Here is a 24,351-nt window from a genome sequence, read left to right on the forward strand (position 1 = left end):
CAGATGACTGTTAGCCCTGGGGGCCATAACAGTCTTATGCAGAAAGTTCCTGGGCCATATTTTAGCCAAACTCAGCTCTCACCTTGAATGAGCATAGGAGGCTAGTTCATTAATTTAACACATGTATGGAATTCCTTCTATATGCCAGACATCGCTGCAGGCACTTGGAATACATCACTCAGTAAAAGAGATCCCGGCCTTCACAGAACAACTCTCCTAGTGAAGAGAGACAGCAAACTGTGAACCCCGAATATCTGAGACAGGTCTCAGTTCATTTAGAAAGTTTATTTTGCGAAGGTTGAGGACTCGCGTCCATGACACAGCCTCAGAAGGTCCTGGTGACATGTGCTAAGGCAGTCAGAGCATAGTTTGGTTTTACACATTTTAGGGAGACATGAGACATCAATCAACATATGTAAGATGAACATTGGTTCGCTCTGGAAAGGTGGGAGAACTCAAGCAGGGAGGGGGCTTCCAGGTCACAGGTAGGTGAGAGACAAATGGTTGCATTCTTTTGAGTTTCTGATGAGCCTCTCCGAAGGAGACAATTAGATATGCATCTATCTCAGTGAGCACGGGGTGATTTTGAATAGAACAGGAGGCAGGTTTGCCTTAAGCCATTGCCAGCTTGACTTTTCCTTTAGCTGAGTGATTTTGGGGGTCCCAAGATAGTTTCCTTTCACATTTCCCCTTTTATTTTCAAACATCTTTTGGAGAAAGCAATTTAGAAGAAAACGAGTCTCTGGTCTCAGGTATCATCGGGTCTATCATGGCTAGGATAGTTTATTCCTAGATAGGTAGGTCCTGATAGCTACCCTAGATAGGTAGCTCATTATTAGCAGGTTGAGAATACCCATGTCCTATGAAGAGAAAATAGGGGGAGGAAGAGAGGAAAACAACAAACAAAATAACGATCCTAGAAAATCGATATAGGCCACATTACTCTGAAATCCATACGTCAGTAGGCAGGTATGAAAGTAGCTTATACATGTAAATAGGCTGCTGTTATTTTCTTCTGAAGTTTAAGTTGTCTAGCTTCAGTTCACAGGGTTTCAAAAAGCGCAGCTTAGCTTTCAGTGATTCCAAATTAGGAAAACTGGGAAAAAAGAAAGGGAAAAAAATTGAAAACATTATTTTGAAGGCTTGTAGCCAAAAGAAATTAGAATTTGGTCCAAACTATAGAAAATAATAAAAATGGAAAAACATTAGGCAAGATTAGAATCTAACAACAGGTGTACTATAGTTTTTAAAACATAGTTTTTCTCTCTCCAGTTTCTCATTTTTACTAAAGACAAATCATGGTAGGACTGATTTCCTTCATTATACTTGGCTTGATTATTTGTATACAGTGCAGCAAGAATAATTATTTTTTTACACAGGCTTTTAAATTGGCTTTGATGGAACTTTGTTCCATAGAAGGAATCTCAGAAAAGACTTGTTTAAAGCCGAGCCCTGCCATGGATTTGTACCATCTAATACCTATGAGTTGCATGAATTCCTCTCCTCTTGAGGTTCCAAGATAAAACTTGGGGCTCCTGGGCCTGTCAGAAAGTGACATTCTTTACTTACCACAGATCAGGAACCCTGTTCAGGGACTGTGTAGACAGGGCATGTGGCTTTTACTGGCTTCATAAAGCAAGTTTAATTCCTTAAAGGAAAGCACACCATTCCAGTCAAAGCCATGGTAGAATAACCAGTTTCTCCAATTGTGTCCTGTTACAAATAAAAACAGATTATTATTGCACTTATGCAAATAACTATATTGTGATAAGTTAAGAATACTCACAAATAGTTTCCAAATTCTGGAGAAATCAGGCAGAGAGAAACAAATATGCTCCAAATTTTGTTCATAGGAGTCTAATAACTTATTAAAAGCTGTCAATAGCTCAAAAGACAAGTTTCCCTCACTCTGAAAAAATAAAACAAAGGATCAACAACGTTTTAAGCAAAAAGTCAAAAAGATGATTACTTCAGTCTTCTATAAGTTCAGTCCATGCAGTTAATTCATGTTCTGCTTGATATTCATGAACATCTCAGCTCTCCATGAGTCCCAAAGTTTTTCCTCTATTCTGATGTCACAATCTCCAAAGTTATCAGAAACCTGCATTTGAGAGCACCTTTTAGAGTTTTATAGCTGATTACAAAACCACCTTCTTTTTTTTTTTTTTTTGAGACAGAGTCTCACTTTGTCACATAGGCTGGAGTGCAGTGGTGTGATCTCAGTGCACTGCAACCTCTGCCACCCAGGTTCAAGTGATTCTCCTGCCTCAGCCTACCGAGTAGCTGGGATTACAGGCACCTGCCACCATGCCTAGCTAATTTTTGTAGTTTTAGTAGAAACAGGGTTTCACCATCTTGGCCAGGCTGGTCTTGAACTCCTGACCTTATGATCCACCCATCTCGGCCTCCCAAAGTGCTGAAATTACAGGTGTGAGCCACTGCACCCAGCTATAAAACCACCTTCTAAAGAGGACCAAAACAAGACAATTGTCTGTGGATAACAAAAAGTTTAAGGCAGCCATAGTCAAAGACACAATGGACAAGGAAATTTGTTAGCTCTGTGGCACAAAATAATGTAACATAACAATTATTACCGATAATGTACACTAAGTCATATCAGAATTATAGGAGTTTCTGGTAATTTTAGAACACATACCAATAACATATTTATACAAATAGAGTTCAAAGAAAACCAAACACAATTTCATACTTGACAATGCTTTCTGTATAATTTTTATACCAAATAAGCCAAATTATGTCATTTTTGAACTTTAGGGAACCTAGTATCTTAAATGTTTAGGACAGAAAAATACATAATTTATAATTTGATTTTGGAAAGTTTGTCAGATATCAAAGGTTTAAAACACTTGATATCACGGGTCATTGTAAAATAAGTCACTCATTTGACCACAGTGATAGCTCAAGGATTTCAAAAAAGGCAAAAGCCTTCATTGTTTGGGAAAGGAGACTTAATTTTTCAAACAATAAACCCTCATTTAAAAAAACAGCAGGAAGCTAATTAAATTTGTTTTTCAAAATTTTATAAACAATCTATAAAATTGTAATATTGACCATAACATACAACTTCCATAAGCCTTTTATAATCTTTATTGAGGAGCCAGTTACTGCTTCAAGAAAACCTTCTTAATCTGACACAGGGGCCCATATGCTGGTCTTGCATCAGCGTGCCTTTGACATTAATGATTAATTTACAGGGAAACTCAACTTATTTTATCTCTGAAAATTGGCCCTTACAATCTCACATGCCCATGCTAGTCCCTGGGCCTTGAGGAGTTAACAGCTTTAATTCTGTGTCTCAGGATGCAGTTCATTTTGATTGGCATCTTCTACTGGGCCTGAAGATGAGGCTTGAATTACTGTCAGTGTTTAAGATTTTCTACTGGGCCTGAAGATGAGGCTTTAATTACTGTCAGTGTTTAAGATTTAGCAGGACTTGGTGCCCTTTTTAGATCCAGGAGTCAAAGCTCTGTAACTTCATGTCGCAAGGACTTGAAAAGCACATACAGAAAGATACATGGATGTAATAACCTTAATTTAAGAAAATTCTTTCAATCTCAGTTTTTTTCCTAAGCAAACCAAAATTTAATAATAATGGCAATTATTTCAATAAACCATAAAATCTCTTGGGCCAGTTACCAAAGGCAAAAGAAAAGACCTTCTGCACTGCACAGAATATTATGATGGAAGAAAACATTTCCTTTAGACCTTTAAGAGAATATTGTTAGCATCAGGCCACAACAAACAGAACTTGAGGAAAAAAACTTACATGAGCTGAAAATGAGTTGAAGGAGAGCATTAATATTTTGCACCCTTTCAAAGAGGAGAGAAAATAAAAAATGGTGAGATGCAATAAAAGTTGAACTTTGGGTTAAAAAAATAGAGTCTCTTATAATTTATTAAGAGTAAATAAATCCCTTAAGAAAATTTCATTGTTTTAACCAATTATTTAGTGTATAAGTGTTTTTTTTCTACATCAAGCCCAATCTCTAGAAAGACCATTATAATTTCCCTTTAATTATAGACAACTTAATCATATAAAAGTTTTTTGGTTTGGTTTTTTAAAAAAAATCCTCTTGTTGTGACTTACACAGACTGTTCATGATATGCTTGGATTTTCTGGCCTGTCCTGAACATCTCTCTTTCTTAAACAACCAGTCATTTTATTTTAGGACTATGTTTACCATACAAGATTCTTTCTCATATAAAATTCTGTCTCTTTAACTTTCTTACTAAAGAGAAAAAAACCTCTTTATTTTTATAACTTTCTTTACTACTCTTTTATTTCCTGGTTCCTTTTACTTGTTTTATACATAACCTTTAAATAAACCTTGAATTAGACAAATATTGTTCACTTTTTTAAAAAGGATACACATTTTCTTAGAATGTTTTTCTACAACATATTTTTATTGGAAAATACTCAAATAATGAAATATCTATTATTTAGTTTAATATAACTTTAGATTCCAAATTATGATGAGTTTGTCTACAAGTATTTGTCCCATTACTTTGCCTAATTATTTTATTTTAGTTGTTTACCTAGATTATTTATGAAAGCTGCAATAGTCATCATTTAAAGTTATGGAACTGCCATTGCAAAATCATAACTGAGACAGTGAGAAAGATCTGACCTAACCAACTCCATCTTGCTTCTAACCTCCAAGCTGTCCTTGTTAATTCCTGGGCACAGGCCAAACTAACTTTAGGAGGAACTTAGTTTATAGTTTAGCTTTGAAACAAAGTGGATAACAGTACTTTCCCAAAACAAACCTTACTCCCTGTGGACTAGACTGCCTAAAACCACAAGATTAGAAGTTATGGTAATCTTACCAAATTTACAATGTAGCTGTTTTCATTAAACCCATATCAACATCCTAATTATTAAAAATTACATAAGCAAAGATCATCCTGTCTTGGGCTGTGTTCATAGTTTTGTAACCTCTGTGCCAAATTTTGACACTTTGTATTATTTGGCAGGGATAAGTATAAAATTGCTTGATTAATAAATGCAATCAAAAATGTATGCTGGCAATTCTTAAGATATTTCTAATATTACTTTACCAATAATTTTAAAGCTAGCTTACTTATTAAAGATTTTACTTAAGTTATATAAACTTGAACAAGCATTTGACTTTGACTAGTCTTTTCTTTTTTCCTGATAACGTATTTCATTCAAGCACTTTTATTTTCTTTTTCTTTTTTTTTTTTTTTGAGATGGATTCTCATTCTGTCACCCAGGCTGGAGTGCAGTGGCATGATCTCAGCTCACTGCAACCTTCACCTCCCAGGTTCAAGCAATTCTTCTGTCTCAGCCTCCTGATTAGCTGGGACTACAGGCACATGCCACCACGCCTGGCTAATTTTTGTATTTTTATTAGAGTCAGGGTTTCGCCATTTTGGCCAGGCTGGTCCTGACCTCAGGTGATCTACCCGCCTCAGCCTCCCAAAGTGCTGGGAGTACAGGCATGAGCCACTGCACCCAGCCAAGTGCTTTTATTTTCTTAAGCCAAGTAATTAGAGCTCTTTTATATATTTTCAGTAGCGAAACATTGTGTACATGTGTACACAACACATAAATACATAGATGTATTAGGTATGCTGAAAGAAGTTCACCTTATAGATTCATAAAGAGCTTTTTTTCTTACACCTTCAAATTCTTTTTTACTTTTTTTTTTTTTTTTTTGAGACAGAGTCTCACTCTGTTGCCCAGGCTGGAGTGCAATGGCTTGATCTCGACTCACTGCAACCTCTGTCTCCTTGCTTCAAGCGATTCTCCTGCCTCAGCTTCCTGAGTAGCTGGGATTACAGGCACCTGCCACCACACCTGGCTAATTTTTTTTGTATTTTTAGTAGAGATGGGGTTTCACCATGTTGGCCAGGATGGTTTTGAACTCCTGACCTCAAGAGATCTTTGCGGCTCAGCCTCCCAAAGAGCTAGGATTACAGATGTGAGCCACCGCGCCCAGCCACACCTTCAAATTCTTGATAACCTGTTTTACTACTCTAAGCAGTTGTCAGCTAAATAGCCTTGAATTTGCATTTTAAGGAAACTGAGGTGAAAATCGAATAGCAAAATTTACATCATAACGTATGGAGAGAAAAATCTGGTGTGCTGGAGGGAAATTAAAACAGATTTAATTGCCAATTAAACATAAAATTATAGAAATTATAAAGGCCTTTTAAATATATATACACACACAAAGATCCTATAGCTTTTACTTCAGAAATTTAGCCATGAAAGCTGGGCATGGTGACTCATGCCTGTAATCCCAGCACCTTGGGAGGAAAAGGTGGCCAGATCACCTGAGGTCAGGAGTTTGAGACCAGCCTGACCAACATGGAGAAACCCCATCTCTACTAAAAATACAAAAAATTAGCCAGGCATGGTGGTGCATGCCTGTAATCCCAACTACTTGGGAGGCTGAGGCAAGAGAATTGCTTGAACCAGGGAGGTGGAGATTGTGGTGACCCAAGATCATGCCATTGTACTCCAGCCTGGGCAACAAGAGTGAAACTCTGTCAAAAAAAAAAAAAGAGAGAGAAAGAAAAGAAAAAAAGAAACGTAGCCATGAAATAAATACAAATTCACCAGTTTACCAACAGAAAAACTGTCAGATCCAAACAGCATTTTTTATCTTAATAGAAAAATAACAGCAAATTTAAAGCAGGCAGAGAAGAAAATAGAGAAAAAAGAGAACTCAGGAACTCTATTGTTTGCAGGTCAACCTTAGGGCTCTTTTTTTTTTAATGTAAATGTGCACAAAGTCCATATTACTTCCACTTTACATAAACTCTGGCAAGTAGAGGCACCAGGAACCCTATGGAGTACTCAGCTGGGAGGAGCAAACGCCCTTTCTCTTTGGAGCTGAGAAAACTCAATCTCTCATTTACCTATGACAACAACAGTTCAGTTACTCATGCAAATACACACAGACAACCCAAATTGAGATTCATTTTGGGAGAAAAAGCAATAGAGAAGACCCTTTAGGATGCATCTCTGAACTAGAATTAGGATCCTTAAATCACAGCTTCCTAGAAGAGAAAAAAAAAAAACCCAGCCAAGACCATTCCCTGTAAACTGTGCTCAGCCACCCCTTCTTTGTAGTTCTCATCTGCCATTACACACGCCAAGGTCAAATCCTCTCACAGTGTAGGGTCATCTCTGGTTCCCCCAAAGCCAAAGTGGTCAGGTCATGCCATACAGGAAGACAGAACTTTAGATCTAGGAAGAATCCGCCCATCACTCTTGAAACTCCACAAAGAAAACAGAGCACCCCAGAAGGGGTGAATGGCCCCTTTGTTCTGAATCCTTCAAAGGGGCTCAAGTCAGTAGAAGCCTTCTCTAGATTTTTTAGTACTGCAGATGGCAAAGGGGGCAGGAGGTATAGGGAGGAAGAAAAGTAAGTGAAAGAGCATTTCTTTTTTTGTTGTTGTTCGTTTTTTAAGACAGAAAGCAAACGCAGAAACCAAGCACATGATTTGTTGGGTTTTTGGCTTTAGTTTTTTTTCCTTTTTTGCAGCTGCAAGGAATTTTAGCCAAATTAGAGAGGTTTTGTTACCCATAATTTGGAATTCTCACTTGGATTTGACTAAGTCAGGCAGTTGGTCAAACCTGATGAGAGAAAGACCAGAACAAATAACAACAAAAAAAGCCAAATGATGTGACCACAGACTGCTCAAATGGGAAGAAGAAATTCAGACCAGCTGGTTGTTAACCTTTAGCCCAGACAAAATCTCAATTCAGCTACTTACCTAGGGATGGGTCTCAGGCTGAAGACTGCTCTCCACCATCCTTGAAGCAGGAAAAAAACTTGAACTTGTCTTCCCTACTGGGAGCAAGCTCAAAATCCATAAAAGAGTTGTCAGCCTTCCATCATCACGGATCCAGGAAATCTTGGAAGCAAATAAAACTCCAAAAGAAGGGGAGGGGGAGTTGTACATCAAATAAACTTTAGATCATGACCAAGTTGTGAGAGATCAGGGACTCTCTGGAGCGGGTACTCCCAGACCTCAGCAAATTGTCCTGTTGGTTTGAGCCATAAGGTTAGCTCGTTCTGCTACCAAGCACCAATAGCTCTGTCAAAGGTCAGGGGCATCTCCACTCAGAATCCCTCCATGGTTACCAACATGTGAACCCCCCAAATCTGAGACAGGTCTCAGTTAATTTTAGAAAGTTTTTTTTTCCAAGGTTGAAGATGCGCGTCCGTGACACAGCCTCAGGATGTCCTGACGACATGTGCCAAGGTGGTCAGAGCACAGCTTGATTTCATATGTTTTAGGGAGACATGAGACATCAATCAACATATGTAAGATGAACATTTGTTCAGTCTGGAAAAGGCAGGGCAATGCCAAGCAAAGGTGGGACAACTTGAAGCCAGGAGAAGCTTCCAGGGCACAGGTGGGTGAGAGACAAAGGTAGCATTCTTTTGAGTTTCTGATGGGCCTTTCCAAAGAAGGCAATCAGATATGCATCTATCTCAGTGAGCAGGGGGTGATTTTGAATAGAATGGGGGCAGTTTGACCCTAAGCCATTCCCAGCTTGACTTTCCCCTTTAGTTTAGTGATTTTGGGGGCCCAAGATTTATTTTCCTTTCACAAAACAATAAACATAATAAATAAGTGAATTATAGAAAGGTGAAAACTATGGAAAAAAAGAAAAACAGGGAGAAAGAATCCTGAGCACTGGCGTGGGGAGGGCAGGTGCCAGCTGCAGTGTCTGGGAAGGGCAGGTGCCAGCTGCAGTACTAAATAGCGGGGGAGAGATTTTTTTCTGAGTAACTTTGAGTCACTGCTCACATCTCATGCCAAAATGTATTAATCCCAAGTCAAGGGTCAGATGAGGCACTCAGATCTCTCCAGTTGCCAACACAGCTCTTCCGAGTGTACTTTACTTCCTTTCATTCCTGCTCTAAAACTTTATTTATGTATTTATTTTTGAGACAGAGTCTTGCTCTGTCGCCTAGGCTGGAGTGTAGTGGCACAATCCCAGTTCACTGCAACCTCTGCCTCTGGGATCAGGCGATTCTGCTGCCTCAGCTTCCTGAGCAGCTGGGATAACAGGCGCACACCACCATGCTTGGCTAATTTTTTTGTGTGGTTTTTTTTTTGTATTTTTAGTAGAAATGGGGTTTCACCATATTAGCCAGGATGGTCCTGTACTTCTGACCTCAGGTGATCCGCCTGCTTTAGCCTCCCAAAGTGCTGGGATTACAGGTGTGAGCCACCATACCTGGCCCTAGCCAACTTTTGTTTTTTTGAGACAGAGTTTCATTCTTGTTGCCCAGGCTGGAGTGCAATGGACCGAACTTGGCTCACTGCAACCTCTGCCTCCCAGGTTTGTAGGATATAATAAATTCCTCTTCAAAGGTTTTAGCCTGTAAATTGTTAAGTACAATGAGTTCTGAGATCCTCTCCAAAGAATCAATGTATCAGTATGTTCAGCTCTTCATTTTAAAGTTTAACTTCCTCGTTTTCTTCATCTCCTTGCCCCTAGTTTCAGTAAACAACCCCCTCCTAGCCTCTATCACCTGCTCCATCCTGAGTCACCCCCGGTCACCTGCTCTGATCTGAGTCATCCTGAGTCAACAGGGTTTCACCATATTGGCCAGGTTGGTCTCGAATTTCTGACCTCATGTGATCCACCCACCTCAGCCTCCCAAAGTGCTTGGATTACAGGTGTAAGCCATCGTGCCTGGCCAGTTTTCACTTTAAAATGATCTTTAACACAAACACTTGGGGTCTGAATGGGTCCCCACTCATTTCAAATGTTGAGCATGCACAGATTATGTGGATGAGAACTTGCCAGGCGGGCTTACTGAAGGAGACATGGTAAGAATCGCCTGCATTTGCCAGGCCCTGAGGACAGGCCCTCTCCACACCGAAGCTTATTTCCTTGGGTTGCAGAAGAGGAAATGCCAGGGAGCCCAGTATTCTTTGGTTCATTCACTTCTTTTTTATGGTGTAACCTACATACTGTAAACTATGTCCAGCTTAAGTAGTGTATACCCTGATGAATTTTTATGTATGTATGTGTCCCCAGGATGTATCCAACACTCAGGTCAAGATACAGAACGTGCTCAGCACCTCAGGTGCCCTTGTGTTTCCTTCCAGTCAAGCCCCCATTTGCGACCACAGAATGGAACAATCTTTTTTTCTTTTTTTTTAGAGACAGGGTCTCGCTCTGTCTCCAAAGCTGGAGTGCAGTGGTGCCATCATGGTTCATTGCAGCCTCTGCCTCCTGGGTTCGAGCGATCCTCCCATTTCAGTGTAACCACCATTCTTATCTCTATCACCATAGATTAGCTCTGCATGTCTTTGAACTTCACATAAATGGAATCATGCATATACAGGCTCTTTTGTGTCTGGATTCTCTGTTAACACTGTGTCTGTGAGACTCACTCATGCTGTGTGTAGTATTATGCTTCATCCTTTTTTGTTGTTGCATATTATTCCATTGTATAAATATACCACAATTTATTTGTCCATTTTCCAATTGCTGAGCATTTGGATTGTTTTGTTTTTCACTATTTTGAATAAAGCTGCTATGAACATTCTTGTATATGTCTTGGGTATACAGATGGTCCCGGCTTACAGTGATTTGACTTAAAAGTTTTTGACTTTATGATGGGCTTATCAGGGTATTAAATGTGTTTCTGACTTACAGTATTTTTGACTTACCACATGTTTATTGGGATGTAACCCCTTCCTAAGATGAGGAACATCTGTATACATCCAGAATCCTGTGGAGCAACTCGTAACCCATGAGGAATGAGAGGCGACAGACAGACTCACCCCAGGACAGATGGTTCTCACTACATCTCATAAAGCTTCTTAGAAGATCTTACAGGATCGCGCAACCAGCCAGCCACAGCAGGGGCTGAATGGATAACACATCTTTGCACGGGCTCTCCCTCTGTCCCTGTCTCCCCTCCCCTTTTCCTAACCTTGTTCCTTGGGATTATGTTTTGAAATAAATTGTTCAGAGAAATGAAGCTAAAGCTGACCAATTAGCCAATAGCTGGGTTCTGTGATGACAGGGCTTCTGGGCTATAATCATTTACTGAGAAGCCAGTGTTCCCAAGGGGATAACGGCTTGTTCCATTTAGCTGCAGCATAGGAGTGGGTGCAGGGCATTAGCAGAAGATAACACTAGAAATGTGCCCTGGGGCCTGTTGATGACTTTCTGTGCCAAGCATAGGCATTTAGCCTTTATTCTGTAGATGATGGGAAGCCAGTGCCAGTGGTGGGTTTGAGCAGAGAACCAGCAACCAGTGGTGGGTTTGAGCAGGGAACCAGCAATCCTCAAGCTCTGCTTGGATGGAGGCCAGTCAGGGAAGAGTTAAGGCTGGAGGATCAGTCAGGGAGGAGTTAGGGCAGGAGGACAAGTCAGGGAGGAGTTAGGGCAGGAGGACCAGTTAGAAGGCTGTGACCTAGGACTTCAGCAGTGGGACTAGAAAGGGGATGGATATGAATGATATGACAGAGTAAAACTAGAGAGATGGCCAGGCACAGTGGCTCACTCCTGTAATCCCAGCACTTTGGGAGGCCAAGGCGGGCGGATCATGAGGTCAGGAGAACAAGACCAGACTGGCTAACATGGTGAAACCCTATCTCTACTAAAAATCAGTAAAAAAAAATAGACAGGCATGGTGGCAGGCACCTGTAATCCCAGCTACTTCAGAGGCTGAGGCAGGAGAATTGCTTGAACCAGGGAGTCGGAGGTTGCAGTGAGCTGAGATCGTGCCACTACACTCCAGCCTGGGCAATAGAGTGAGACTCCATCTCAATAACAAAACAAACAAACAAAAAACTAGAGAGACTTGGCACCTTGCAGAGAGAAGCAATAGATGACCCTGAGGTCTGGAGTCCAGGGAAAGCATTCACAGAAACAGGAAAACGGCAGATGTGGGAGGGAAGGTGAGAGGTTCATCAGACCCCACAGCCCCTGGCAGCTCCTCCTGGATCTTTGAAATCCTGTGCATCCCAGGAGACTCTGGGAGGCCCATCTGAGCTCATCAGAGAAAGGTCTGCCGCCTCTCCTTTCATCACTGGGGACAGAAAGCCTGAACATGAGGCCTGGACTACAGGGCTCAGACCAGAATATTTCCAGATTTAAGGGCAGTAATGTGGAGCCCAAGAAGGAATATTGAGGACAGAGGGCACATTACTTAGCTAAAGGGGTGCTGGGTTCTTATTTTCTACTTTCAAGAAATGTTTGCTATAGTCATTGTTACCATCACAAAACAATGAATAATACCATGAGCCAAACATATGTTCATAATTTGTATGGCTGATTCTATGCACATTTAAATATGTTCATGACAATTGTAGATGTCAGTTTTGCTCTGGTTAAACCAATGTGGAAGTACACAGGATGGGAGCTGAGAGACAAGCATCCTGGGCCCAGCCATGCCAGCCTCAGTGGGCCAAGTTGCGGGCAGATGACCTCTGCTCCGTGGATCCTGCTGGCTCAGGGTGTGGAAGGGGCCTCAGGAGAGGAGTCAGGCTCTCTTCTTGATTCCCCTCACGGCCATAGAGAACAGCATTCCTGGGAGGCTGGTTTGGAGAAGTCGCTGAACCTAAGTGAACAGGAAGTGAAGGACTGTTCCCACCTGTACCTGTGTTCCCAGATAGCAGCTGCCTCCTGGCGACTCGCCAGGAGCCAGGTCCCTCCACACCTCATCTCAATTAACTCACTCACCAGGAGCCAGGTCCCTTCATACCGGATCTCAATTAACTCACTCACCAGGAGCCAGGTCTCTCCCTACCTCATCTCAATTATCTCACTCACCGGGAGCTAGGTCCCTCCATATCTGATCTCAATTAATTCACTCACCAGGAGCCAGGTCCCTCCATACCTCATCTCAGTTAACTCATTCACCAGGAGCCAGGTCCCTCCATACCTCATCTCAATTAACTCACTCACCAGGAGCAGGTCCCTCCATACCTCCTCTCAGTTAACTCACTCACCAGAAGCCAGGTCCCTCCATACCTCATCTCAATTAACTCACTCACCAGGAGCCAGGTCCCTCCATACGGGGTCTCAATTAACTCACTCAGCAGGAGTCAGGTCCCTCCATACCGGATCTCAATTAACTCACTCACCAGGAGCCAGGTCCCTCCATACGGGATCTCAATTAACTCACTCACCAGAAGCCAGGTCCCTCCATACCTCATCTCAACTAACTCACTCAGCAGGAGTCAGGTCCCTCCATACCGGATCTCAATTAACTCACTCACCAGGAGCCAGGTCCCTCCATACCTCATCTCAATTAACTCACTCACCAGAAGCCAGGTCCCTCCATACCTCATCTCAATTAACTCACTCACCAGGAGCCAGGCCCCTCCAGACCTGGCTTAATTCTCACTATACTTAATTCAATTAATTCACTATAGCCCTATAAGACAAGCTCTAGGATATGCATGAGGAAACAGAGTCTGAGAAAGGCTGAGAAAGTGGCTTGAGGTCACCTAGGTGGTGAGTGGTAGAGCTAGGAGTTGAAGTCAAGTCTGACTCTCAAGTCCACGCTCTTTCCATTGCACTATCTGCTTTTCTTTCTCCCCAAAGCCACAATACGCCATGATGCAGCCCAAGGACTCTCCTCCAGTACTGTGCTGAGGGCTCTGAAGAGATCAGGGCTGAAGCCAAGATGTCATCCAGTGTAATACCCACATGACCTCTGTGAATATCTACCCTGCCTTAACACTGTTTATCTTTAGGAAGCAGGATGCCTGAAGTCCAAACTTCTCCCTGGTGATCAAACCAGCTAAGACTGATCAAGTCCAAGATGGCAGCTCACTTGACCTCTAACTTCATTATAATCTAATTTCCATGTTAAATGACAGTCCCACTAGCACTGTAACAGTCAACAACCAACATGACAATGATGGGAAAAAAAAACATAAAAAAACAAATAGGAAGGTGGCACTCTGGTTTTGAAAAGTTCTCCACCCAGACCCAGAAAACACATGATTCCTCCCCTTGCTCTTTTCATTTTTATTTTTGTAGAGATAGGGGGGTATCACTACATTGACCAGGATGGTCTCAAACTCCTGGTCTCAGCAATCCTCTCATTTTGGCCTCCCAAAGTTCTGGGTTTATGAGAGTGAGCCATTGCACCTGGCCACTCCTCCCCTTGCTTTTAATGCTCAGCCCCTTCACTAAAGATGCCCTGTATCTGTGACTACCTGGGTCTCATGAGCAGAAAAGTTGATTTGTGAGCCAAGCTCTCACTTCTCAATTCCGTGGCCAACAAATAAAGCCTGCACTGCTTGAGGCTCACTTTTGGTTTTGCATATTGGCTTCATGGCACCAAACAGGGAAAGACCCCATTTTAGGGGAAGTGGCTTTGTCAGTAACAAGGGCACAGAAGGAAAGAAATGGAGGATGATTTAGGGCAGAAGTCAGCAAACTATGGTCTATGGACCAAATCTGGCCACTGCCTGTTTTTGTGCAACTCATAGCTAAGAATGTTTTCTACATTTTTAGATGGTAGGAGAAGAACAAAAGAAGAATAAAGTTTTGTGACACATGAAAACTATATGAGATTCAAATTTCAGTGTCCACAGACAGCAATCCTGGCTCCTACCCCTGAAACAATCATTGCAGTGGAGCTCTGCCCTAGCTATGGCCCCTTTCTCCCTTTGGTTCCCTGACTTTGGGGTCTGGAGGCCACAAAGGCAAGGAGCAGGCTGCCATCCACCCCTTCTCAGAGAACCTGCAGGGAGCTCACTGTGCTCTGCATCCAGTCTAGGTGGCTCCTAGTGGGGCTTGGTGGGTTCTCCATCCTCAGCACCATCGGCAGCACCATCTTGGTCATCTGAGAAGCTGAGAGAAACACAAGGTAAATGTTCCTGTCCTCATTTCTGCCTCCCAACCCCATTGCCGCTGCTCAATGTCCCCAGTATCTCTCTGCAGACTCCTATCTGCCCTCAAAAGTCTACATGGTACCAGTCAAGAGACATCCATACTGCAAGATGATAGAAAGGTAAGTGGAACCCAACCATCTCATTCTCTGCCCTCATGTCTACCATGGACAGCTGAACCTCTCCCTGTGGAACCTGGAAAAGTAGCTCAGAGAGGAGTAGCAGGTGGCAAGGAACATCAGGGAAACAAAGCTAGAAGGAACATGTAGGCACCTTTGACCTGAAATAGACAAGATGCAAGATCTCAGGACTGTCAGGGACCTTAGGAACCATCTAGGCCACATCCTGGCTTTGGCCTGAAGTGCAGGCAAGGGGCTTGCCTCTGCCAACCATAGCATCCAGCTTTGCTGTAGGTGGAATCAGGCCTGTATGTGAGTTACCAGGGTTGCAGAGGACACTGTGGTCTGGGCAGCAGTCTGGTACCACATGGCAGAATTCATCACAGTAGCAACTTCCCGTCTTTCACTGGTGATCCGTTCTAAGATAGCAAAGTTGCTGGGGTTGGGAGAAGCTGCCTGGAGAAAAAGGAACATTAAAAAAAAAAAGATTAAAATTAGCCAGGTATGGTGGTGCATGCCTGTAGTCCCAGCTACCCAGGAGGCTGAGATAGGAGATCACTTGAGCCCAGAAGCAGGAAGCTGAAATGAGCCATGATCACACCAGTGCACTTCAGCCTGGGTGACAGAGCAAGACCCTGTCTCAAAAAAAAAGAAAAGAAAAAGAAAAAGAAAAGAAAAGATAGATTTAACAAATGGTGCTTGGACAACTGGATAAGCACATGCAAAAGAATGCATTTGGACTCCTACCTCACACCATATACAAATATTAACTCAAAGTGGACCACAGACCTAAATGTAAGAGCTGAAACTGGCTGGGTGTGGTGGCTCATGCCTGTAATCCCAGCACTTTGGGAGACCAAGGAAGGCAGATCACTTGAGGCCAGGAGTTCAAGACCAGCCTGGCAAACATGGTGAAACTGCTGTCTCTACTAAAAATACAAAAATTAGCTGGGAACGGTAACATGCACCTATGGTCCCAGCTACTCAGGAGGCTGAGGCAGGAGAATTGCTTGAACCCAGGAGGTGGAGGTTGCAGTGAGCCAAGATTGCACAACTGCACTCCAGCCTGGGCAACAGAGCAAGACTCTGTCTCCAAAAAAAATAAATAAATAAAAATAAGTCAATCAAATTTAAAACTGGACAAAGGACTTAAATAAACATTTCTCCAAAGAAGATATACAAGTGGCCAGTGAGCATGAAAGATACCCAACATCGTTAATCATAAGGAAATGCAAATCCAAACCACAATGAGATACCATCCCACATCCATTAGGATGGCTAAGATAAAAAATAAAATAGCAAGTGTTGGCTGGGTGCAGTGGCTCACACCTGTAATCACAGCACTGTGGAACACTGAGAAGGGTGGATCACGAGTTCAGGAGTTTGAGACCATCCTGGCCAGCATAGTGAAACCCCGTCTCTACTAAAAATACAAAAATTAGCTGGGTGTGGTGGCAGGCACCTGTAGTCCCAGCTACTCGGGAGGCTGAGGCACTAGAATCTCTTGATCCCAGGAGGCAGAGGTCGCAGTGAACTGAGATCACGCCACTGCACTCCAGCCTGGTGACAGAGCGAGACTCCATCTCAAAAAGAAAAAAAAAAAAAAAAGCAAGTGTTGAAGTGTTGCTGAGGATGCGGAGAAATTGGAACCCTCATACACTGCTGGTGGAATTGCAAAATGGTGCGGCCACTTTGAAAATTTGGGGAGATGAGGTGGCAGCAGAAAAGAATAAAAAAAGAAAAAAGAAAAAAGAAAAACAATTTGACAGTTTCTCAGAATGTTAAACATAGAGTTGCCATGTGACCCAGAAACCCTACTTCTGAGCCTGTAGTTAGGAGAATTAAAAACACATGTTCACATGAAAACCTATCAATGAATATTCCTAGCAGTGTTATTCATAATAGCCAAATAGTAGAAACAATTCAAATGCCCTTCAACTGATGAATGGATAAAACTAAATCTGGTATATCCATATAATGGAATATTACTCAGCCATAAAAAGGAATGAAGTACAGATGCATGCCACAACAACAATGAAACTCGAAAACATGCTAAGTGAAAGAAGCCACTCACAAAAGGCCGTGTATTGTATGATTCCATTTATATGAAATGTTTAGAATAGACAAATCCATCAAGACAGAAAGTATATTAGCGGTTGCCAGGGGCTGGTGAGATGTGGGGACTAGGCAGTGACTGCTGATGGGTACAGAGTTTATTTGGGGCCTAACAAACATGTTCTGAAATTAGACAGAGGTGGCCGGGTGCAGTGGCTCACACCTGTAATCCCAGCACTTTGGGAGGCCGAGGCGGGCAGATCATTTGAGGTCAGGAGTTTGAGACTAGCCTGGCCAACGTGGCGAAACCCTGTCTCTACCAAAAAGTACCAAAAAAATAAAATAAGACAGCAGTGATGGTTTTGCAATCCTGTGAATACACTAAAAAACACTGAAATGTACACATGGTGAATTGTACAAAAGGGTAAATTTCACATCATGTAAATTATCTCTCAATAAAGCTATTATTAAAAAGACAGAGAGAGAGAGAAGGAGAGAAAAGGGGGAGATAAGATGAGGACAGTAATGGGAGGGACAGCAAAGAAGAGAGAAATAGAGAAAACAGCAGAGAAGAGAGTGCCTAAGAGGGAGAAACCCCTCCCCCACTCCCCACAGTTAGAGGAAGGTCTTCCGGAGCCCTAGTTACAAACCAGTTCTGCCAACTCTACCCCCTGCCCAAATTTCCCCAAATTGCTCAGCTCAGTTGTGATCTAGTCATTGTCATTCCCTCCAAGATAAGGGGATGCATCTTCTTTAAGAGTGGGGCAAGCAAGGCATGGGCAGGAGGGATGTTGGCCCAGTTACCTGGTGAGTCTGTGACTCAGATGATAAGAGGACCCAGGTGTTGCCACCCCAGGACTCTCAACACTGTTCTCTGTCTACTTGACTTTGACCTTCCAAATTGCTTCCTGTTAGGTTAACGCCTGGCTCTTTAGGGCTAAACTGGAGGGCTTTGTTTAGGGATAAACTTGAAGGCCTTTCAAAGTTGACAAGATCAACAGGGAGCAGGCCTCTGAGCCCTGTGGGCCTGGGTGTGGCTGAGCCAGTCTGTTGTGGAAACAGGGCTAGGACGTGTCTGGTAGTGTGGTCTGGGGGGTCAAGACTCTGAAGGTGAGGGTGGCCTGGCTGGGGCTGCAGTCTCTGAGTGTGGCCTGGCTTTTGCCTCATGTTCAGCTCAGGAGCCTCCTGCAAGTGATCAGCTTCTCTTCTCATGTTGTCCCTCTTCTCCAGAGCCTGGTCCTGTGTCAGGTTGTCACCAAGACCAGGGATCAACCAGAAAGGGCTGGAGTGGAAATAGAGCTCCAGAAGCCACCCAGACTAAGGTTGCTGACAATTTGTGAGACTGAGGTCAATTCGGTGGTCATAACCAACATTTATTTCAACAGGATGACACTGAATGAAATAGAATAGAATAGACCCACATACATTGTATATAAAAGTCAATTGAGTTCTTTTTGAAATTTCTGTTGGTTTTTAGATGGAGGCACTTACTGGGTCAGAGTATAAAATGTATTTATTAAAGTGAACTGGGGCCAGAAACATTGGAAAGCCACTGATCTAGAGAGATGTCTTCATTGTATAGACAAGGGGAGAATCCTTTGCCCATGGCTGGGAGTCAAACCAGCAATCCTGACCTCTCCCCTTTTCCCACCATATCGTGCTCAGGGCTCTCACTCAAAAAGCCTCTTGTTCCACGTGCTACCGAGCTCTGCTGTTCTCTAAACACCCTGCATTCTCCTGCCTCTGAGCCTTTGCTCAAGCTGTTCCCTCAGCTTGGAAGGCCCTTCCCTCTCATATCCATTAGAATAAAATATTCTATGCTTCAAGGCAGCATTTGAAGACAACTTCCCCCGGGGTGCCAAGGAGCTAGCTCATTATTACGAAAATGATAAATAAAGAATCAAACATTGATCCAGCCTTTCCATCCAAGCCAAATAGTTGACAAGGGAAATATCTTCACGATAGAGAAACTTCGGCTAACAAGTGCACAAAGAACAATAGAAAAGCACTACTTGGCAACCCCTAATGAAAAGTGGATCTCAGCACAAATCATTAGTGGACAGAATTTTATCATGGGTGCACTATCTGGTGGGTGAAGTTTAACACCAGTAAAAGTGGGACAGCTGGGCACTTTGTGTCTCAGAGGTGTGATAGAAGTACCCACCTATGGATTCTTCCTGCCAAAGAAATCTCCAGTCCTGATCTCATCTCAACTACCAGATTTCAGGAAAGGCAGAGGCAGAGGGACATCCACAAAGATTCAATCAGCCAAACCCAGAAGGTAGGATATGCCGCAGGACACAGTATCTGCTTCGTTCAACAACTAAATGACATCAAAAAATGGCACTGATCTAGGTATAGATTTAAAGACATTTAAGAAATACGCTAGTTAAACATGTGTGCGTACCTTTTTTGGATCTTGACTTGAATAAACCAGCTGTAAAAAGGCATTTTTCTTTCTTTCTTTTTTTTTTTTTTTTTGAGACATGGTCTCACTCAGTGCAGCAGACTGGAATGCAGTCGTACGGTCACAGCTCACTGCAGCCACAACCTCTGGGGCTCAAGCAATTTTCTCACTTCAGCCTTCTGAACAGCTGGGACTATAGGTGGACATCAACACACCTTGCTAATTTTTAAACAAAATTTTTTTTTGTAGAGACTGAGTCTCGCTATTATACCCAGGCTGGCCTCAAACTCCTGAGCTCCAGCGATCCTCCCATCTTGGCCTCCCAAAGTGCTGAGACCACAGGCATCAGCCACCGCACCTGACCTTTTTTTCTTTTTCTCTTCAGCTTTGCTGCTGAAAAACAAGATATTTTTGACAAGTGTGGGAAATATGAACACTGATAGGTATTAAACGATAGTAAGTAGTTTTTAATTAATTAATTAATTTGTTTTTTTAGAGACAGAGTCTTGCTCTGTTGCCCAGGCTGGAGTGCAGTGGTGCAGTCTTGGCTCACTGCAACCTCCACCTCCCTGGTTCAAGTGATTCTCCTGCCTCAGCCTCCCGAGTAGCTGGGATTACAGGCATCCGCCACCATGCCTAGATAATTTTTGTATTTTTAGTAGACACAGGGTTTCACCATGTTGGCCAGGCTGGTCTTGAACTTCTGGCCTCAGGTGATCTGCCCACCTCAGTCTCCCAATGTGTTGGGATTACAGGTGTGTGGCCATATTTGTTTTGGCTCTGATAAGGCATTGTGGTTATATTTTTTTAAATATGAGGGATAAGAGCTTGAGTAAAATGTTGATAATTTTGAAGCTGGCCAGCTGGTACCTTGGGTTCATCATCCTATTCTCTCCACTTTTGCATGTGTTTGAATTTTTCCATAATAAACAGTTTTGGGTTTTTTTTTTTTTTTTTTTTTTTTTTTTTTTTTTTTGAGATGGAGTCTCCTTTTGTCCACCAGGCTGGAGTGCAGTGGTGTGACCTTGGCTCACTGCAACCTCCATCTCTTGGGTTCAAGCAATTCTTCTGCCTCAGCCTCCTGAGTAGCTGGGATTACAGGTGCACACCACCACACCCGGCTAATTTTTGTATTTTTAGTAGAGACGGGGTTTTGCCATGTTGGTCAGAGCTAGTCTCAAACTCCTGACCTCGTGATCTGCCTACCTTGGCCTCCCAAAGTGCTGGGATTACAGGTGTGAGCCACCGTGCCTGGCCATAAATAGTTTTTAAAATAAATTAGATCCATTCTGAGAGGCTTTCCTACATCCTCCCAGCTGAGATTTCTTATTCTTACCTTAGAAGCTATTGATTTTAACTTCTCTCATTGCATCATTGCATTCCTCCCTGTCTGCATCACCGTTACAGCTTTCTTTCTGTAAGGGGGTTCTGTCTTCCCTGTCTGCTTCTTGAAGGCAGGAAATGCATCTGTATTTCTGATAATAATAATGCCAAATAATTTTTATTTAATAGAATAAGAAAGATCTGAATTGAACTTAGGCTTATACTTGAACCTCCACAGTGTCCAGGGGCCAGGAGACAATTCTAGTCATTAACAGTCCTGACTGGACCATCAAAAAATGATACCACGGCTGGGTGTGGTGGCTAATACCTGTAATCCCAGCACTCTGGGAGGCTGAGGTGGGAGGATTGCTTAAGCTCAGGAGTTTGAGACCAGCATGGCCAACATGGTGAAACCCCATCTCTACAGAAAAAAACACAAAAATTAGCTGGGTGTGGTGGTGGGCACCTGTAATCCCAACTACTCAGGAGGCTGAGGCAGGAGAATTGCTTGAACCCAGGAAGTGGAGGTTGCAGTGAGCCGGGATTGCACCACTGGACTCCAGCCTGGGCACAAAAGTGAGACTGTCTCAAAAAAAATTAAATTTAAAAATAATTAAAAGAAAAAATAAGGTCGGACACGGTGGCTCACTCCTGTAATCCCAGCACTTTGGGAGGCCAAGGTGGGTGGATCACAAGGTCAGAAGTTCGAGACCAGCCTGGCCAATGTGATGAAACCCCGTCTCTACTAAAAATACAAAAATTAGCCAGGCATGGTGGCAGGCACCTGTAATTCCAGCTACTCAGAGGCTGAGGCAGGAGAATCACTTGAACCCGGGAGGCGGAGGTTGCAGTGAGCTGAGATTGCACCACTGCACTCCAGCCTGGGCAAAACTCCATCTCACAAAAAAGAAATAAACAAAGAAAAAAGAAAAACAATAATAGCACATTAAGGGAAAAGAAGTTCATTCCCACGGTGACCAAGCACCAATTCACTCACTCATGGCTCATCAATTCATTCATTTTATTCCACTGAGTGACTCTCTAGCCGGCTGCCACGGTGGATCATTTTATTCCACTGAGTGACTCTCTAGCCGGCCGCCACGGTGGATCATTTTATTCCACTGAGTGACTCTCTAGCCGGCCGCCACGGTGGATCATTTTATTCCACTGAGTGACTCTCTAGCCGGCCGCCACGGTGGATCATTTTATTCCACTGAGTGACTCTCTAGCCGGCTGCCACGGTGGATCATTTTATTCCACTGAGTGACTCTCTAGCCGGCTGCCATGGTGGATCATTTTATTCTATTGAGTGACTCTCTAGCCGACTGCCACGGTGGATCATTTTATTCTATTGAGTGACTCTCTAGCCGACTGCCACGGTGGATCATTTTATTCCACTGAGTGACTCTCTAGCCGACGGCCACGGTGGATCATTTTATTCTATTGAGTGACTCTCTAGCCGACTGCCACGGTGGATCATTTTATTCTATTGAGTGACTCTCTAGCCGACTGCCACGGTGGATCATTTTATTCTATTGAGTGACTCTCTAGCCGGCTGCCACGGTGGATCATTTTATTCCACTGAGTGACTCTCTAGCCGGCTGCCACGGTGGATCATTTTATTCCACTGAGTGACTCTCTAGCCGGCTGCCACGGTGGATCATTTTATTCCACTGAGTGACTCTCTAGCCGGCTGCCACGGTGGATCATTTTATTCCACTGAGTGACTCTCTAGCCGACTGCCACGGTGGATCATTTTATTCTATTGAGTGACTCTCTAGCCGACTGCCACGGTGGATCATTTTATTCCACTGAGTGACTCTCTAGCCGGCTGCCACGGTGGATCATTTTATTCTATTGAGTGACTCTCTAGCCGACTGCCACGGTGGATCATTTTATTCCACTGAGTGACTCTCTAGCCGACTGCCACGGTGGATCATTTTATTCTATTGAGTGACTCTCTAGCCGGCTGCCACGGTGGATCATTTTATTCCACTGAGTGACTCTCTAGCCGACTGCCACGGTGGATCATTTTATTCTATTGAGTGACTCTCTAGCCGACTGCCACGGTGGATCATTTTATTCCACTGAGTGACTCTCTAGCCGGCTGCCACGGTGGATCATTTTATTCCACTGAGTGACTCTCTAGCCGGCTGCCATGGTGGATCATTTTATTCCACTGAGTGACTCTCTAGCCGACGGCCATGGTGGATCATTTTATTCCACTGAGTGACTCTCTAGCCGACTGCCACGGTGGATCATTTTATTCTATTGAGTGACTCTCTAGCCGGCTGCCACGGTGGATCATTTTATTCCACTGAGTGACTCTCTAGCCGGCTGCCACGGTGGATCATTTTATTCCACTGAGTGACTCTCTAGCCGGCTGCCACGGTGGATCATTTTATTCCACTGAGTGACTCTCTAGCCGGCTGCCATGGTGGATCATTTTATTCCACTGAGTGACTCTCTAGCCGACGGCCATGGTGGATCATTTTATTCCACTGAGTGACTCTCTAGCCGACGGCCACAGTGGATCATTTTATTCTATTGAGTGACTCTCTAGCTGGCTGCCATGGTGGATCATTTTATTCTATTGAGTGACTCTCTAGCCGGCTGCCACGGTGGATCATTTTATTCCACTGAGTGACTCTCTAGCCAGCTGCCACGGTGGATCATTTTATTCCACTGAGTGACTCTCTAGCCGGCTGCCATGGTGGATCATTTTATTCCACTGAGTGACTCTCTAGCCGACGGCCACGGTGGATCATTTTATTCCACTGAGTGACTCTCTAGCCGGCTGCCATGGTGGATCATTTTATTCTATTGAGTGACTCTCTAGCCGACTGCCACGGTGGATCATTTTATTCCACTGAGCGACTCTCTAGCCGACGGCCATGGTGGATCATTTTATTCCACTGAGTGACTCTCTAGCCGACGGCCACGGTGGATCATTTTATTCCACTGAGTGACTCTCTAGCCGGCTGCCACGGTGGATCATTTTATTCTATTGAGTGACTCTCTAGCTGGCTGCCATGGTGGATCATTTTATTCCACTGAGTGACTCTCTAGCCGACTGCCACGGTGGATCATTTTATTCCACTGAGTGACTCTCTAGCCGGCTGCCACGGTGGATCATTTTATTCCACTGAGTGACTCTCTAGCCGGCTGCCACGGTGGATCATTTTATTCCACTGAGTGACTCTCTAGCCGGCCGCCATGGTGGATCATTTTATTCTATTGAGTGACTCTCTAGCCGGCTGCCATGGTGGATCATTTTATTCCACTGAGTGACTCTCTAGCCGGCCGCCATGGTGGATCATTTTATTCTATTGAGTGACTCTCTAGCCGGCCGCCACGGTGGATCATTTTATTCCACTGAGTGACTCTCTAGCCGGCTGCCATGGTGCATCATTTTATTCTATTGAGTGACTCTCTAGCTGGCTGCCATGGTGGATCATTTTATTCCACTGAGTGACTCTCTAGCCGGCTGCCATGGTGGATCATTTTATTCTATTGAGTGACTCTCTAGCTGGCTGCCATGGTGGATCATTTTATTCCAGTGAG

General features: G+C 43.5%; 1 long non-coding RNA gene across 1 annotated transcript; it reads right to left on the reverse strand.

Moving 5' to 3' along the window:
- Positions 1-267: 267 nt before the first annotated feature.
- Positions 268-14,845, reverse strand: LOC129058311 (uncharacterized). The gene is made up of 3 exons (XR_008523412.2): positions 14,736-14,845; positions 7,771-12,596; positions 268-3,831 (listed from the first exon to the last, which is right to left on the reverse strand). It is a non-coding gene; the product is annotated as an uncharacterized LOC129058311 (long non-coding RNA).
- Between the last annotated feature and the right edge of the window lie 9,506 nt (positions 14,846-24,351).

This window comes from Pongo abelii, chromosome 2 (assembly GCF_028885655.2).
Source record: "Pongo abelii isolate AG06213 chromosome 2, NHGRI_mPonAbe1-v2.0_pri, whole genome shotgun sequence".
NCBI lineage: Eukaryota > Metazoa > Chordata > Mammalia > Primates > Hominidae > Pongo > Pongo abelii.